This window comes from Ahaetulla prasina, chromosome 1 (assembly GCF_028640845.1).
Source record: "Ahaetulla prasina isolate Xishuangbanna chromosome 1, ASM2864084v1, whole genome shotgun sequence".
NCBI classification, from domain to species: Eukaryota; Metazoa; Chordata; class Lepidosauria; order Squamata; family Colubridae; genus Ahaetulla; species Ahaetulla prasina.
The window spans coordinates 310,366,064-310,382,008 of record NC_080539.1 but is presented as its reverse complement, the minus strand read 5'-3'; positions in this window follow the sequence as shown (position 1 = coordinate 310,382,008).

Sequence of the window (15,945 nt, the reverse complement as noted above, 5' to 3'; positions counted from 1 at the left end):
TGGAGAAATACTGTCACTTTATGTCCTTATTGCCACAAGGTGTAAGTCTTAATAACTGTTAGAGATGGTACCAATAGAGGGGTAGCTGGTGTGATGGATTATAGTGCAGCAGTTTCCCAGGAAGGAGGGAGCATATTCCAAATAGGAGGAGATGAGTCATTTGCTCAATGACAGCAATGCTTCTTCTCTTTTTTTTCTTTCCATCTTCTTCAACTCCTCTGTTAGCCATGGAAGTGTTGGGATCCATGAGAAGGGAGAGGTCACATGGGTATAACAAAGTCTTGACTGCCCTCCCCTCCCACTATTCTAAAGAGCAGCCAAGATCTTAAGATGGACTATGTAGCAGACTATCAGGAACAAGCCCTAGCTCACTTTGAAACCCATTTGGGTTCATCAGTCTCCGGGGGCAACCAGTCTAATGGATTCAGCCTCCCTACAGTGTATTGTGGCAGTAGAGAAGCCCATGGTAATCAGGCAGGGGTGAAATGCTCCCGGTTCAGACCGTATCACCCGATCCAGTAGCGATAGCAGTGGGTGGTTTGAAGAAATGGTAGCAAAAATACCTGTCCCTTCCCCACATCTGAAAAAATGCTTTCAAAAGGAAAAAAAAAGCCTCTGATGATCACGTGGCTCAGTTGGGATTGTCAGAACCCTTTAAAAGCATTTTTTCTACAAGCTCTTCAGCCAAAGAGGTTGTAAAAAAAATGCTTTTAAAAGTTAAAAAAAAAAGTTGGCCACACCCACCCAGTCACATTACCCTACCACCACCAAGCCACGCCCACAGAACCAGTAGTAAAAAAACAATTACCTTTCACCCCTGTAATCAGCTCATGATCTAACCATGACAAGGGAGACACTGAGAGCTTCCGCAATTTCAAATCATATAGTCACATTTCCCACAAAAACACTAGATCTGTGACAACTGTTCTTTGCTGGGATCTGGATAATTTGGAATAGGCTTATAGTCATCATGGTGAGCATGTACTCTTGAACACCCATCAGATCCCAATCCTAAAGAAGGCAGGTTGAAGTCCTGCAAGACCATAAGTCTGGGCAATACCACCACCATTCCAGAAATGGAATCAAGAAGCTCAGACAAGGAAGTTGCTGATAGAACAGCAACAATCCTAATTGATCCTGACAGTCCAAATTAACGAACAGGATCTTACATCTAGTGACCTGTGAGCAGCACCCTTGAAAGTTGTAAGATATTTCTGAGTGACAGTTGCTATACTACCATCTCTATCCTGGCACATAGGTTAATATTCAACCTGTAACCCAGCACGGCATAAATCCAAAAGGGCCACTCTTCTGGGCCCAATCAGTTATTGGTAACGCATTCTAGATCAGACATTGACAATTAGATAAAGGGCTTTGTTGCAGACTGACCTTGCATTTAAAAGCAGCACTTGGAAACTGGAGATTTACTGAAAACAGCTTCACATTTATATAGGTTTTTCCTTATTTATGTTTAGTGATTGATATTCTCCTGCTGGCTGATCACTATTTGATGAGAAGCTTATTACATTCTCATATACAATTGAGCTTGTTGGAATTCACAGTATGAGCATGTGAGTGCACTGAACTGGTAATCATATCAAATTATAACCACTACTTTGCATTTAGAATACCATAATTTCATCGGAGTCTATCAGACTACCCATAGTGCATATGGATACTACATATTTATATATAATAGTGACTAATTTCAAGTCCAAATATGAATATATATATATATATATATATATATATATATATATATATATATATATATAAAATATCACATCTTATTCTGAAATATTTGCATTTAAATGCTGCATTTTCAATGCCACAGACTATAGAAAAATTGTTTCTTAATGCTCCCTAATAAATGTTTAGTGATATATTAGCACATCATGGACTGCAATGCCTGTGTACAAGGCATAGGTCCCATAAAAGCTACAATGGCATCAAACTAACAAGAGAGATATCAAATTAACAAGAGACATATGATTTGCATCAGGTATCATTTTGGATGTTCTTGATAAAAGCATTGTCTACTATGATCCATAGATCCACTCTCAGCCATTGGAAGAAACAATGGCAAGTGTCACTTTCGAAAATTGCCAAGTAAATTGAAGGGATTTGTTCAGGCAGTCAGCAGGGATTGAGGCTGACTTGAAGTTACTACCACAACCAAAATAACAACAACAACAACAACAATAATAATAATAATGTCTCAAAACATCTGGAGCACCACTTGAACACCATTGACATTGACAAAAAAAGGGAATAAAAATTAAACATCAAGACTATCGATTAAGAGCGTTTGCAGACGACTTGGTTGTTACTTTATCTCAACCTATTCATTCTGCTATATATTTGAAAGAAATAATTGATCAATATGGTAAGGTATCTGGATTTAAAGTGAATGAACAGAAGACTGAGATAATAACTAAAAATATGAATATTAAACAAAAAGACAAATTGAAAAGAGTAACTGGATATGAAATAATTAATAAGGTTAAATATCAAGAAGTATATATCACAGCATCAAATATGAAATTATATAAAAATAATTATGAAGTATTGTGGCAGAAAGTACAGAAGGAAATGGAACATTGGAAGAACTTACAATTATCCTTACTGGGAAGAATAGCAGTAATAAAAATGAATGTTCTGCCTAGGTTTTTATTTTTGTTTCAAATGATACCAGTACTTAAGAAGGATGCAAATTTGCAGGAATGGCAAAAAGGGATTAGTAATTTTATTTGGATGGGCAAAAAACCGAGAATAAAATTAAAGATAATGCAAGATACATGTGAAAGAGGGGGTCTAAAAATGCCGAATTTGAAATTGTACTATGATGTAGTTGTTGTCTCATTGATCAGTGACTGGTTTAATTCAACAGAGGAAAGAACTTTGAATATAGAAGGTTATGATTTGTTGTATGGATGGCATGCCTATTTATTTTATGACAAGAAAGTGGATAAGATTTTTAAAAGTCATATTCTTAGAAATACTTTGTTAAGGGTGTGGAAGAAATATCAATACAAGCTAGATTATAAAATACCAATATGGGTAATTCCTAGACATACAATAGAGACAAAAATTGCCATTAGCTTCATCAATTGCAAAAAGCAGCTTTACTTGAAACAGATTACAACCTTTAACAACGTGAAAAAACATTTGGTATCCTAGGTCCTTGGGAAGGACTCTATAGATGGATAATAATAATATTCATCATCATCATCATCATCATCATCATCATCATCATCATCATCAAACACTATTCTTCAAAAGTGAAGTGTGTGCTATGAAATCAAATCATGACTTCCATTAATTACTTAATCCTATTTATCATATAGGTTAATTTCCCGATCTTTATTTCACACAGGCAGCAGAAAATGTCTACAATAAACCATTTGCATCTGTGGACAATTACAATATTTAACTATTTTCCTTTTCCAGGTGGCTATGGCCAATGCTCCTTCAAGTCCTATATGTATCTACAAATTTAACAATAGTTTTCATTAAGGCCCCTTTCAAATTTATCTGAAGCCTTTTGGGTCTCCAAACTGATGGGCAAGTAAGGTTGTTAATCTTTCTCCAAAACGTCCCCCCAGCCCAAGAACTCTGGTATAAGAAAGAAAGTTCATTGGCATGTTTAAAAAGAGAATTATTGTTGTTTGGGAATACGGTGCAAGTGGATGATAGTCCAGAAAGAAAACAGTTTGCCAAGGTTGAAAGAAGTAAAAGAAGGGAAAGACAATTGATGGAGTAGCTGGATATTGTAGGAATTAAGTCAAGAGCCAGAGTTTATCAGGATACACAAGTCAATTATATCAACAACCAATGGTTGCCTGGCTTCCAGGATGATATATATGTAGGGCAGAAATAGAGAAAGAGAGAATGTATATGTATACTGTATGTGTCTATGTATTCTCTCTCTGTGTGTGTTTGTGCAGAAATATCATCAGAATTAAACTATAGTTTATAGTTTATAGGATATAAAAGAGGTATTATACCTTCCTGTTGACAAATGGACAATGAACTGGTTACCAGAGATAGGTTGACAAACTTTTATCCATGCAGTCAACAGGCATCAATCCTGATTCAAACCATGTTGCTAATATTAACCAACTTGGGATCTCTTTTTAAACAATTTCTTTTTAGAACAAATAATATCCTGGGAAATAGTTACATGACGTACCTAAATGAAACAATAAAAAAACAGATACTTTTCATACAAGAGGCAACATGCAGAATTTAAACTCCATAAAAATACTAGATTATTCTTCGTATTTCAACTCTGGAAGATGGTGCCATTTGTTGAAATAAAAGAAGAATAGGCTGAATAATTATTGGCGCTTAGAATGATTCCAGAACACTAATGGCATATGTCATAATTCAGACCATTAAAGGAAAGGGAAGATAAAGCTTTGGTAAAGAGAAATACATATTTACACTGGGAAACTTTATTATGAAGCATTGGAAAAATACTAGATAGTAATGAGATTCCTAGAAGAAAGAAAGTGCCAATTTACAGAAGGAAAAAAGCCAGATGAAAGGAAGATGTAGTCTATTGGAGAAAAAAAATACACATACATTAAAAAAATAAGAAATACAGAGGGACTGTCAACTTACACTGATCAGGCTAGACAGATAGAAATTAATTATATTTTGTTTAAGAGGCTGCCTTTGCAGCCTTGGTCAATTTTAAAATGCACAATAGAAGATTTTTCAAACTTGCTTTCCAATTACCTTGGATGGCAGGCAAAGCGCTTTGAAACAAAACTCATTTTAAATTGGTAAATGCAATCAATCCCAATTGACAGCATTTTCAAAATTCATAACATTATACTGGTGGTCAACTAGTTCTAAAGGGGACATGCATTATTATGGACCTTTATTAAGGAGTGTCTTCAGAGGCCAGTAGAACAGAGACTTTGCAAAAATATCCAAGACAAATTGCTTTAAAAAGAAAAAATAGGTGAAATGTTTTGCAAAGAAGAGACCATTTTCAAACCATTTTTAAAACAGCGTCTGCAAAAATTAACATCTATGCCCTGTTTGTGCTTGTGTCACTAATACCAATTATTCTGTAACATTTATTGTGATCCTCTTGTCTCCTTTCTACCCAATGAAACAAATATATAAACAATGCACAATATATGTAGTATCCGAGAAAAAAATAACTTCACCAGCCAGAAACATCTAAAAAAAAGGGGGGGGGGATGGGATGGGATTGGAATTTAAAATTTGGGTTTTGGAGAGTGAAGGGGATGTAATTGATTGTTTGTTTGATTGATTGATTCACTCACTCACTCACTCACTCACTCACTCACTCACTCACTCACTCCCTCAATTTATATAACTGTCCATATCAAACTAGTGACTCTGGATAGTGAACAATCATAAAAACAATAAAAACAGTAAAAACATAGTGAGATAACCATTAACCATTGATCAATAACCCTAACTATAACCTATTTGGGGGAAGGAGAAAGGTTAAAATATGTAGACATTCTTTGTGCACAAAACTCACTGGAAGACTCAAAAAAGTTGGATGCAAAAACAGATCAAACACCAAATCTGTTTCTATTTCTGATGGAGCACATGATTTTTAAAAAAATCCTTCTCAGCCATCCACTAAATCTGCCTGAAAATCTGGTGTATTATAATAGAAATCAGTGCTAAGTTTATAACTGAGCTCAGCAAGAAGCAGAAGGTGATCCCTTCATATTTCCTGGTTCAGAAAAATAAACTTTTTATTGTATATAGAGAAGCAGGGAGCAATTCCTCCAAGTCTCATCCAATTAAAGAAAGGTACTTTGTGCTTCCAGTGACAAAAATTGTATTTTTTAATCATTTAAATATATGAATTATTTAAGGAATTAGAATAATATTACATGGCTTTTTATTTATATTCATATTTATATGATTGTCACATGGTTTTGAGCACCCGGCGATATTAAAAGAACCAAAATACTTATTATAAAAGCTGCCCAAGAATGTCAAACAGCAGAAAAAAACCATAAATTCATTAGAGCACTGGAGTAAAAATTATTGATAGCTCATGCAACATCTTGTCCCAATGCCCAGGAAAGTGCTGAATCTTCTGGGCTTTGTAAACTTAAAGGCTAGCAGGATTATAGTCAGCTGGATCTTGGTGGAGTATCCTGTTCCACAAAGCAGGTGCATAGTAATAAAGACACATTTCTTGGGTCTCACAGGTGCCACGTTTTAATAGATGGGACCCAGATCATTTTCTTATCTTGTTGAGTAGGTTGAAGCATAGTGTTGCATGTTCATGTGTATATAAAAATAAGGTTGTACCCACAGGACAATTCAGTCAAGTTAAATACTGTTTATTCATGTGTGAATCAATTCAAGAAATCTGAAAAAAGGCTAATAAACAAATGACTTGTATTTTGAAATTACAAATAATAGTTAGGTTCATTATTATGAGACCAATGTGAGAGCCGATCTGGTGTAGTGGTTAAGGCATCATGCTACAAACTGGGAGATCATGAGTTCCAGTCTTGCCTTGGAGGCAAACCTAGCTGGGGGATCTCAGGCCAATCACTTTCTCTCAACCTTAAGAAATAGGCAATGGCAAATCATTTCTCAAGTCAAGAAAACTACACGCACCTTTCCAAGAAATCTCTGAGAATTAGACATGATTGAATGGAAGAAAAACTGTAATTATTCTCTTACATATTTAAAATCAGTTTATTTGCTTATGTAATGGTATTTCTTCTTCCATCTCCCTGCAATAGAATAAAACATTTGCTGCTCATGAAATCAGTGTCCCAGATGCAAATTCATTTTGTTTACAATACTATAGATTTATTCAGAAGTGACTAGCTATGTTTAAAGATTCAAACTTGTTGAGGATTTCAGGATTTCACTTCCCAAAAATGATGTTCAAGAATTAGTAACCATAGCTGTGTTTAATTTAATACGTTTTTGGTGTTTTATAATTTATTTCTAATTTTATTCAACAAATCTTTGAAGTGTATCAGTGGTGGGTTGTTCCCAGTTCTGTCTGGTTCTTGAGAACTGGTAGTAAAAGCAGCGGGAGGCTCCGCCCACACGCCCTGATATTATATTTGATGATCTGCGCATGCGCAGAAGCACGCACGCTTCCATTGCGAACCAGTAGTAAAGGTAAGTAGAATCCATTCCTGCAATATATGATTAGAATAGAATAGAATAGAATAGAATAGAATAGAATAGAATAGAATAGAATAGAATAGAATAGAATTTATTGGCCAAGTGTGATTGGACACACAAGGAATTCGTTTTGGTGCATATGCTCTCAGTGTACATAAAAGAAAAAGGAAAAAAAATACCTTCATCAAAGGTACAACATTTACAACACAAATGATGGTCATAGGTTGCAATTTAACCCTTAATGATAGCAACAAAAAGTTACAGTCATACAGTCATAAGTGGAAAGAGATTGGTGATGAAAACGATGAGAAGATTAATAGTAGTGTAGATTTAGTAAATAGTTTGACAGTGTTGAGGGAATTATTTGTTTAGCAGAGTGATGGCCTTTGGGAAAAAACTGTTCTTGTGTCTAGTTGTTCTAGTGTGCAATGCTCTATAGCATTGTTTTGATGGTAGATTATCTGGGAATTGCCAGTAGAAAACATTTGGAGAATAATTTGAAATAGTTATTCTCCAAATATTTTCCACTGGCAATTCCCAGAGAATTGCACATCGTACTACAAAGGATTTTCAATCTAATCTTACAAAGTTGTTATGATAATGAAATATTACATATATCACTAAGGTTGCAACCTGCAGTTCTTAATAGATTTTGGATGACTTTATTTTCAGAAAAAGAAAAGTTGAATATTTAGACCATTTTATCTGAATTAGAATGGCTGCATGAACATTGAATTTGTGAGTAAGTTTCTCTCAAGGTAACCAGGTAAAATCACATACAAGGATTCTGTTCCAACAACAAAATCACATATTCAAAATAGTTCTGCTGATGAATAGTCTACCCTGAATATTGAATATTCTAGGTGCATCAAGACATGCACACATTGCCAGATTGTTGCTGTTGTTGCTGCTGACGTTGATTGGAAAATGGAATTGAATCTTTAGGGGTCATCAACCTTGTAGTCTCAGAATGTTGTGGCCTCATTGATATTTACAATGTCAAGAAACTATGGAAACGCTAGTCCATCCCATATCAAGAGTAACAGGGTGCCTAGCTGTTTAAAAAGAGGCAAAGTTCATCTACTTTGAACTTTGGACTGGCTTATTTTTTTCTCAGGGGTTGACAATAACATTCATTCATTTTTGTTAAATTTGATCCAATATGTTTGATATGAAGAGAAGATATTAAAGTTTTGGTTATTTGCCATTTTTTAGTAGCTAAGATGACTTGCTGGAAACAATTAGTTTTTCTTAATATTAATTACAAAGAATTAAGGTCAATTCCATTTTACTTAAATATCTTCTCCAAAAACTAACAGCTCTTCATTAATCCAAAACATCCTGAATAGGTTTCTCCCTATTAATATAGGTATATATGAAGTGCTTATCATTTGAAACCAATCACTGACTTCTCTAATGGATATTTGAAACCCTTATTGATTTAGGTAAATTTGTTTCAACTAAGGTCAATAATGATAAATGACTTGTGTTCTGCATGAAGTGACTTGGGACTTTGAATTAAATGATTGTAATTATCTGCAGTTACTCTGTAACTCCAACTCTTACTGGTAATGACACAATGCACTTTTATTTTCAGTGGGGACGTATTCTGACTTTCACTATTTTCAAATTACTTTAAAAATTAACAAAGTTAGAGAAAAATTCAGCAAATGTTGGTCCATACAAGAAGGTATGTTCCTAATAGATTTTTGGAAGATCGTATTAGTCTAGCAAGCCAAACCTTATTTTCACCTATTTTGCCCAGTATATAAAATTGATACGTAGTCCATCACGTGTGAAGGTCATGTCCTTCATTTCCAATTTTCATCAGTTCATCTCTTTCATAGACTTTTTTTTTATTCCACTGAAGCCATCAATCTCAGCACAGAAAGAAATTCAGAATGTGTGCCTTATAAAAGTAAATCTAAGTGGAAATGTACCTGAAACTGACCTCTCTGGGCCATTATTAATAAACTGGGATTAGTGTTGGTGTTAAATATTTCTATCACTACTAGTAGTAGCAATAATTAGTAGTAGCAGCAATTAGTAATAGGAGTATAATTCAGTTTCTGTCCATTTCTCACTTCTTTGCTGGCTGGGGGATTCTGGGAGTTGAAGACCACCAGGCTTAAAGTTGACAAGATTGGAGACCCCTGTTCTAGACTATAATTTGTTCCATCCTCTTTTTTTAAAATCAATTCAGTTTTCCAAGTTTCAGATTCATGTAGCAGTCCACTCCTAAATGTTTACATCTAATTCCTGTTTTTATGGTGGTTATTGTTTGTCACAATTTATTAACATTTGAAAATTTTATTTATTTTGCTTATGCATGTACAGTTTTATTCAGTATAAATTGCAAGCATGATTACAGGTCTGTGAAGTTTAAGAAAAAGGTGAAAGTGAAATTGTGTACGAATGTTTGGAGTAGATAAAACAGCTCCCTAAATGTAAAATATTTTTATTTATTTAACTTGCTGTGTAGTTGAAAGTATCTAGGGTCTGTCAATTGTGGAGGACACTAAACTAGGGACTAGTTTAATCATGCACAAACTATTTACTTTCTAATTCCTGTTTTTTCTAGAATAGGCAGGTGAAAGCAAGCAAGATAAACCATCACCATATTGACCTTATGCAAACTTGAGGCACTGTTAAGATGTTTGAAAACATGAAGGTAATCAGTTTCATGCTCATTTCATTAGTTTATTTCATCAGTTTATCTTCATTTAATTTAATTAAAGGTGTTCAAGAGCAGTGCAGAAGCATCCATGGAGGGCGCAAGAAGGGACAAATGATGTGCCTATGCTGTTGTGAAGCCAACCCATAGCTTTTGCATGTTTGTTGTGAAATCAAATGGACATATGAAAGAGGTGGAGAATTCTTCTCAATTTATGCTATGCTGTCATTATTTTGATTAAAGCCTTAAATACCGTGGAAAGCTCGAGGATACGGACATCGGATTTAGACATTACAGTAACTGAAAGTGAAGAAGATAAGAGCAGACAGCCTGCCCTACCTTTCATGTGTATGTGAACAAAACAATTTCTTTTGGATCATTAGGAAGAGCTTACTATTGAATAAAACATGCATTGATCATCTGCAACTGTACATAATTTTTCACTTTTCAAGAAGACATTCATTGATTGACTAGATATAGAATGATCACCTCTCAGTAAAATATTTGAGACACGGTGTTTGTTTCTATCTTTATCTGTGCGCAGGTTTAAAGAGGGGGAAGGGGTAAAGAAAATCTATAGCAGGTAAATTATACATTTATGCTCCATTTTTTCTGCTTCAGCAAATATAATATTCAGTGGAATTGCACAAGCAGAGAAAGTACATGCATTTAAATTGAATGCAATGACAAACGTCTTTTAGTATCAACTCACACAGAAAATTGTAAGCTACAGTCCTTCCAAAGGGTTGCAAGCCTCTATCAGAAGACATACTTAATTAATTTAATTAACCCACTTGGAAGTCTCTTCTCAGCGGGAACCTTGTAATGAAATAACTAACAAAAACATAACGTTCTCCCCTGAGGCAGAGTCCCTTCAGGTCAAATACAGGGCCAGTGAAAGATAGGCAGCTTATGTAGTGACATTAGACTGAACCTGGGTTTTGCTTATTCGTATACAGTCATAAAGTACAAATTAAGTATAAAATAAGCAAGTGTGATTAACAGGTCTATGAAGTTTAAGAAAAAGGAGTAAGTGAAATTTTGTGCAAATTTTTTCCCCCCCATAATGCATATGAATACATAAAATGGCTCTGAAGATGAATCACAAACACCGCAGATTCTTATATCATCCATAACTAAATTGACATGATTAAAAACTAGTTGATAAATAAAAATAAATTGTTAATGGACAATTTACAGACAATAGTCAAACTCATCTTCTCCACATCCATCTGATGCCTCTCATATGCTTTGGAGTCCTACATGTCTGATCGAAATAGCAATTGGCCAAATTTTATTAATGTATTTGAATAACCTTGGTTCATTTTCGATTGTCACAATATTAGATCAAGGGATTTAATCCAAAGTTCTGCATACAATTGGGATGGAATCCATGGCTATACTAGATGAGAACTTTTGGATTTCATGAAATAAATAAAGTGCTTCTTGGTTTACTTTGCTCTGTCTTACTATTTCTCTAATGCTGAGCAGTGGTTGAAATCTTTCATTTTGAGCTCATGAATAAGTGCCTTTTCAAATGCAATATTTTATAGTTGCCCCATTATATATAGAGACAATACAAACTTGATGGCACATAATCGATAAATTATTCTTAAAATGCTGTTACTCTCTTAAATAATATTAGCTGCTATGGACTCAAGGAGGTAAGCTGTACTCTCATTATTTTAAATCAGTGAATTAACTCATTGACTATTACAGAAGTAAAAAATTCTGGTATTCTGGTTTGGAAACAAAAGAAGATGAAAATCACATTATACAATTTAGAAAATAGCTTTATAATAAGAGCCTGGTAGGAATGTAGTGTGATGATATTTGGGTTAGATATTACAGGGAACAGGCAAACCGCAGTAATACTTTGCCTCTTATAACATCTGCTTTCTTCTTTGCAGAGGTAGAAAATGATATAAAAAATGCTAGCCCACTTCTATGAAGGACTGGAATGCTGGAAGCATTGTTTTCTCAAAGCGTGCAGTGAATTGATGAGCCCTCTTTTATTTATTTATTTATTTATTTATTATTCATATTTGTATACTGCCCTATCTCCCGAAGGACTCAGGGCGGTTCACAGGCAAATAAAACATTTATGTACAAATTAAAATAACCATTAAAAAACTTATTCTAATGCCAAATTATTAAAAATATAAATATAAATATTAAAAAACCAATTAAAACCCCTATAAATTTAAAATCTAGTCCAGTCCTGCACAGATGAATAAATGTGTCTTGAGCTCGCGACGGAAGGTTCGGAGGTCCGGAAGTTGACGGAGTCCTGGGGGGAGTTCATTCCAGAGGGTGGGAGCCCCCACAGAGAAGGCCCTTCCCCTGGGCGTCGCCAGACGACACTGCCTAGCTGACGGCTCCCTGAGGAGTCCCTCTCTGTGAGAGCGCACGGGTCGATGAGAGGTATTCGGTAGCAGTAGGCGGGACCACTTGCTGTTACGGGAGCTTACGGGACTGCCTGCTGTTACCACATGCCTCCCACCGACCCGTACGCTCTCACAGAGAGGGACTTCTCAGGGTGCCGTCCGCCAAGCAATGTCGGCTGGCGGCCCCCAGGGGAAGGTCCTTCTCTGTGGGGGCTCCCACACTCTGGAACGAACTTCCCCCGGGTTTACGCCAAATACCTGACCTTCGGACATTCCGTCGCGAACTGAAGACGCATCTTTTATTTTGGGGCTGTCTTAAATTGAATTTTATCTTTTATCAATTTTTAAACGGGGTTTTTAGTATGGAAATTTTTTAATTTTAGGCTAATTTAAATAAGTTTTTTAAATGGTATTTTAATCTGTATATTGTATTGTTTTATCTTGCCTGTACACCGCCCTGAGTCCTTCGGGAGAAGGGCGGTATAAAAATCAAATAAATAAATAAATAAAATAAATAAATAACCCGGCCCTATGCCATGGAGCGCTTTGAAGGTGGTTACCAAAACCTTGAAGCGCACCCGGAAGGCCACAGGTAGCCAGTGCAGTCTGCGCAGGATTGGTGTCATATGGGAGCCACGAGGGGCTCCCTCTATAACCCGCGCAGCCGCATTCTGAACTAACTGCAGCCTCCGGATGCCCTTCAAGGGGAGCCCCATGTAGAGAGCATTGCAGTAATCCAGGCGAGACGTCACGAGGGCGTGAGTGACCGTGCATAGGGCATCCCGGTCTAGAAAGGGGTGCAACTGGCGCACCAGGCGGACCTGGTAAAAAGCTCTCCTGGAGACGGCCGTCAAATGATCTTCAAAAGACAGCCGTTCATCCAGGAGGACGCCCAAGTTGCGCACCCCTTCCATCGGGGCCAATGACTCGCCCCCAACAGTCAGCCGGGGACTCAGCTGACTGTACCGGGATGCCGGCATCCACAGCCATTCTGTCTTGGAGGGATTGAGCTTGAGCCTGTTTCTCCCCATCCAGACCCGTACGGCCTCCAAACACCGGGACAGCACTTCAATAGCTTCGTTGGGGTGGCCCAGTGTGGAAAAGTACAGCTGGGTGTCATCAGCGTACAGCTGGTACCTCACACCGAAGCCACTGATGATCTCACCCAGCGGCTTCATATAGATGTTGAACAGAAGGGGCGAGAGGATCGACCCCTGCGGCACCCCACAAGTGAGGCGCCTCGGAGCCGACCTCTGCCCCCCTGCCAACACCATCTGCGACTGGTCAAAGAGATAGGAGGAGAACCACCGATAAACGGTGCCTCCCACTCCCAATCCCCCCAACCGGCGCAGCAGGATACCATGGTCGATGGTATCGAAAGCCGCTGAGAGGTCTAATAGGACCAGGGCAGAGGAGCATCCCCTATCCCTGGCCCTCCAGAGATCATCCACCAACGCGACCAAAGCCGTCTCAGTGCTGTAACCGGGCCGGAAGCCGGACTGGAACGGGTCTAGATAGACAGTTTCATCCAGGTGTAAGGGAAACTGATATGCCCCCATACTCTCTACAACCTTTGCCGCAAAACGAAGGTTGGAGACCGGACGATAGTTACCCAAAACAGCCGGGTCCAGGGAAGGCTTCTTGAGGAGGGGTCTCACCACCGCCTCTTTCAAGGCGGCCGGGAAGATTCCCTCCACCAAGGAAGCACTCGTAATTGCCTGGAGCCAGCCTCGTGTCACCTCCTGAGTGGCCAGCACCAACCAGGAGGGGTACGGGTCCAGTAAACACGTGGTGGCATTCAACCTACCCAACAACCTGTCCATGTCCTCGGGAGCCACAGGGTCAAACTCATCCCATAAAATGTCACCAAGACCACCCTCAGCCGTCTCACCCGAGTCACCGCAATTTTGGTCCAGACCATCCCGAAGCTGAACGATTTTATCGTATAGATAACCGTTAAACTCCTCAGCATGTCCCTGCAATGGGTCATCCCGCTCCCCCTGGTGTAGGAGGGAGCGAGTCACCCGAAACAGGGCGGCTGGGCGGTTATCTGCCGATGCAACGAGAGAGGAGGCGTAGCTACGCCTCGCTTCCCTCAATGCCACTAGATAGCCCTATTATAGGACTTCACTAGTGTCCGATCAGCTTCCGAACGGCTAGACCTCCTGGAACTCTCTAGGCGTCTTCTCCGGCGCTTCATCCCTCTCAGCTCCTCGGAGAACCAAGGAGCCGGTTGGGACCTGTGCCGGGTCAGAGGCCGCAAAGGCACGACACGGTCTAAGGCCCCCGCCGCGGCCCGTTCCCAGGCCGCAACAAGTTCCTCAGCCGAGCCGTGAGCCAGACCCTCAGGAAATGGCCCAAGCTCCGTCCGGAACCCCTCCGGGTCCATCAGGCGCCTGGGACGGAACCAACGTATCGGCTCCGTCTCCCTGCGGTGGTGAATGGCGGTCAGAAAGTCCAGGCGAAGAAGAGAGTGATCTGACCATGACAAAGGTTCAATGACTATTTCCTTCAAGTCCAGATCTCTCAACCACTGACCAGAGACAAAAATCAAGTCCAGAGTGCCACCCCCAATGTGAGTAGGGCCATCCACTACTTGGGTCAGGTCCAAGGCCGTCATGGAAGCCGTGAACTCCCGAGCTGCTGTCGATGACGAGCCGGAAGATGGCAAGTTAAAGTCCCCCATGACTAAAAGTCTGGGGGTCTCAACTGCCACCCCAGCCAGCACCTCCAGGAGCTCGGGCAGGGCAGCTGTCATGCAGCAAGGAGCCAGGTACGTGACCAGCAAGCCCATCTGACACCTATGACCCCATCTCACAAAGAGGGATTCGCACCCGGCAATCTGAGGTACAGTGGTCTCCCTCGGCTCTAGGGTCTCTCTAATCACAACCGCCACCCCCCCACCCCTACCCTGAGCCCTCGGCTGATGGAATGCACGGAAACCCGGCGGGCAAATCTCAACAAGGGGCACGCCCTCTTCCGTGCCCAGCTAGGTTTCCGTAACGCCTATAAGGTCCGCGGCGCCCCCCTGAATAAGGTCGTGTATTAGGGGGGCCTTATTAACTACGGACCGTGCGTTGCATAACATGAGCCGAAGGCCCAGGCTCTGAGGGTCTTGACCATCCGGGGGACGGGAAAAGGACGGGGGATCGGGGCACGCGATCGCTTGCAAACATCGAACGCGCTCCCCCCCAGAACGATATGATCCCCCCCTTCCGCCATATCTGCCCCTCCCACTTACCGTGCAAATCAGACCACCCTCACCAGCAGGAACGCAATCTACCCCCCTAACCTCCGAACCCATTAAAGGACTGTCATGAGCACGCGCGAGGACTGGCTCCCCACCCGACGGGCTACCCCCAACGCCCGCCCTAACCCTCCCACCCCTTAAAAAAGCCCTATCTAAAAACCCCCAAAGGCTCTTTTTTTTCGCATGCCACCTCTGTGGGTCCCAAGACCCGTCATTGAGGCTGGCCCTTGATAATGCGGCGGGCCATTCCTGCGAGGCGGGGGCACCTCGCAGGCGCAAGAGTTCTAAAGCAGAATATCGCATAAATAAATTAAAAGCATAAACAGGAGAAAAAAGACGATGAGGGGTAGTAATATAATGTCTGGGGTGGCAAGATGTAATGCCAAGTCCAAGTGGATACCCATCTTCCAAAATATCTTCAGATGGTGGCTGGCTTAAAGCTTAAATAGGCTTAAATAGGCAGATGTAGTCTGATG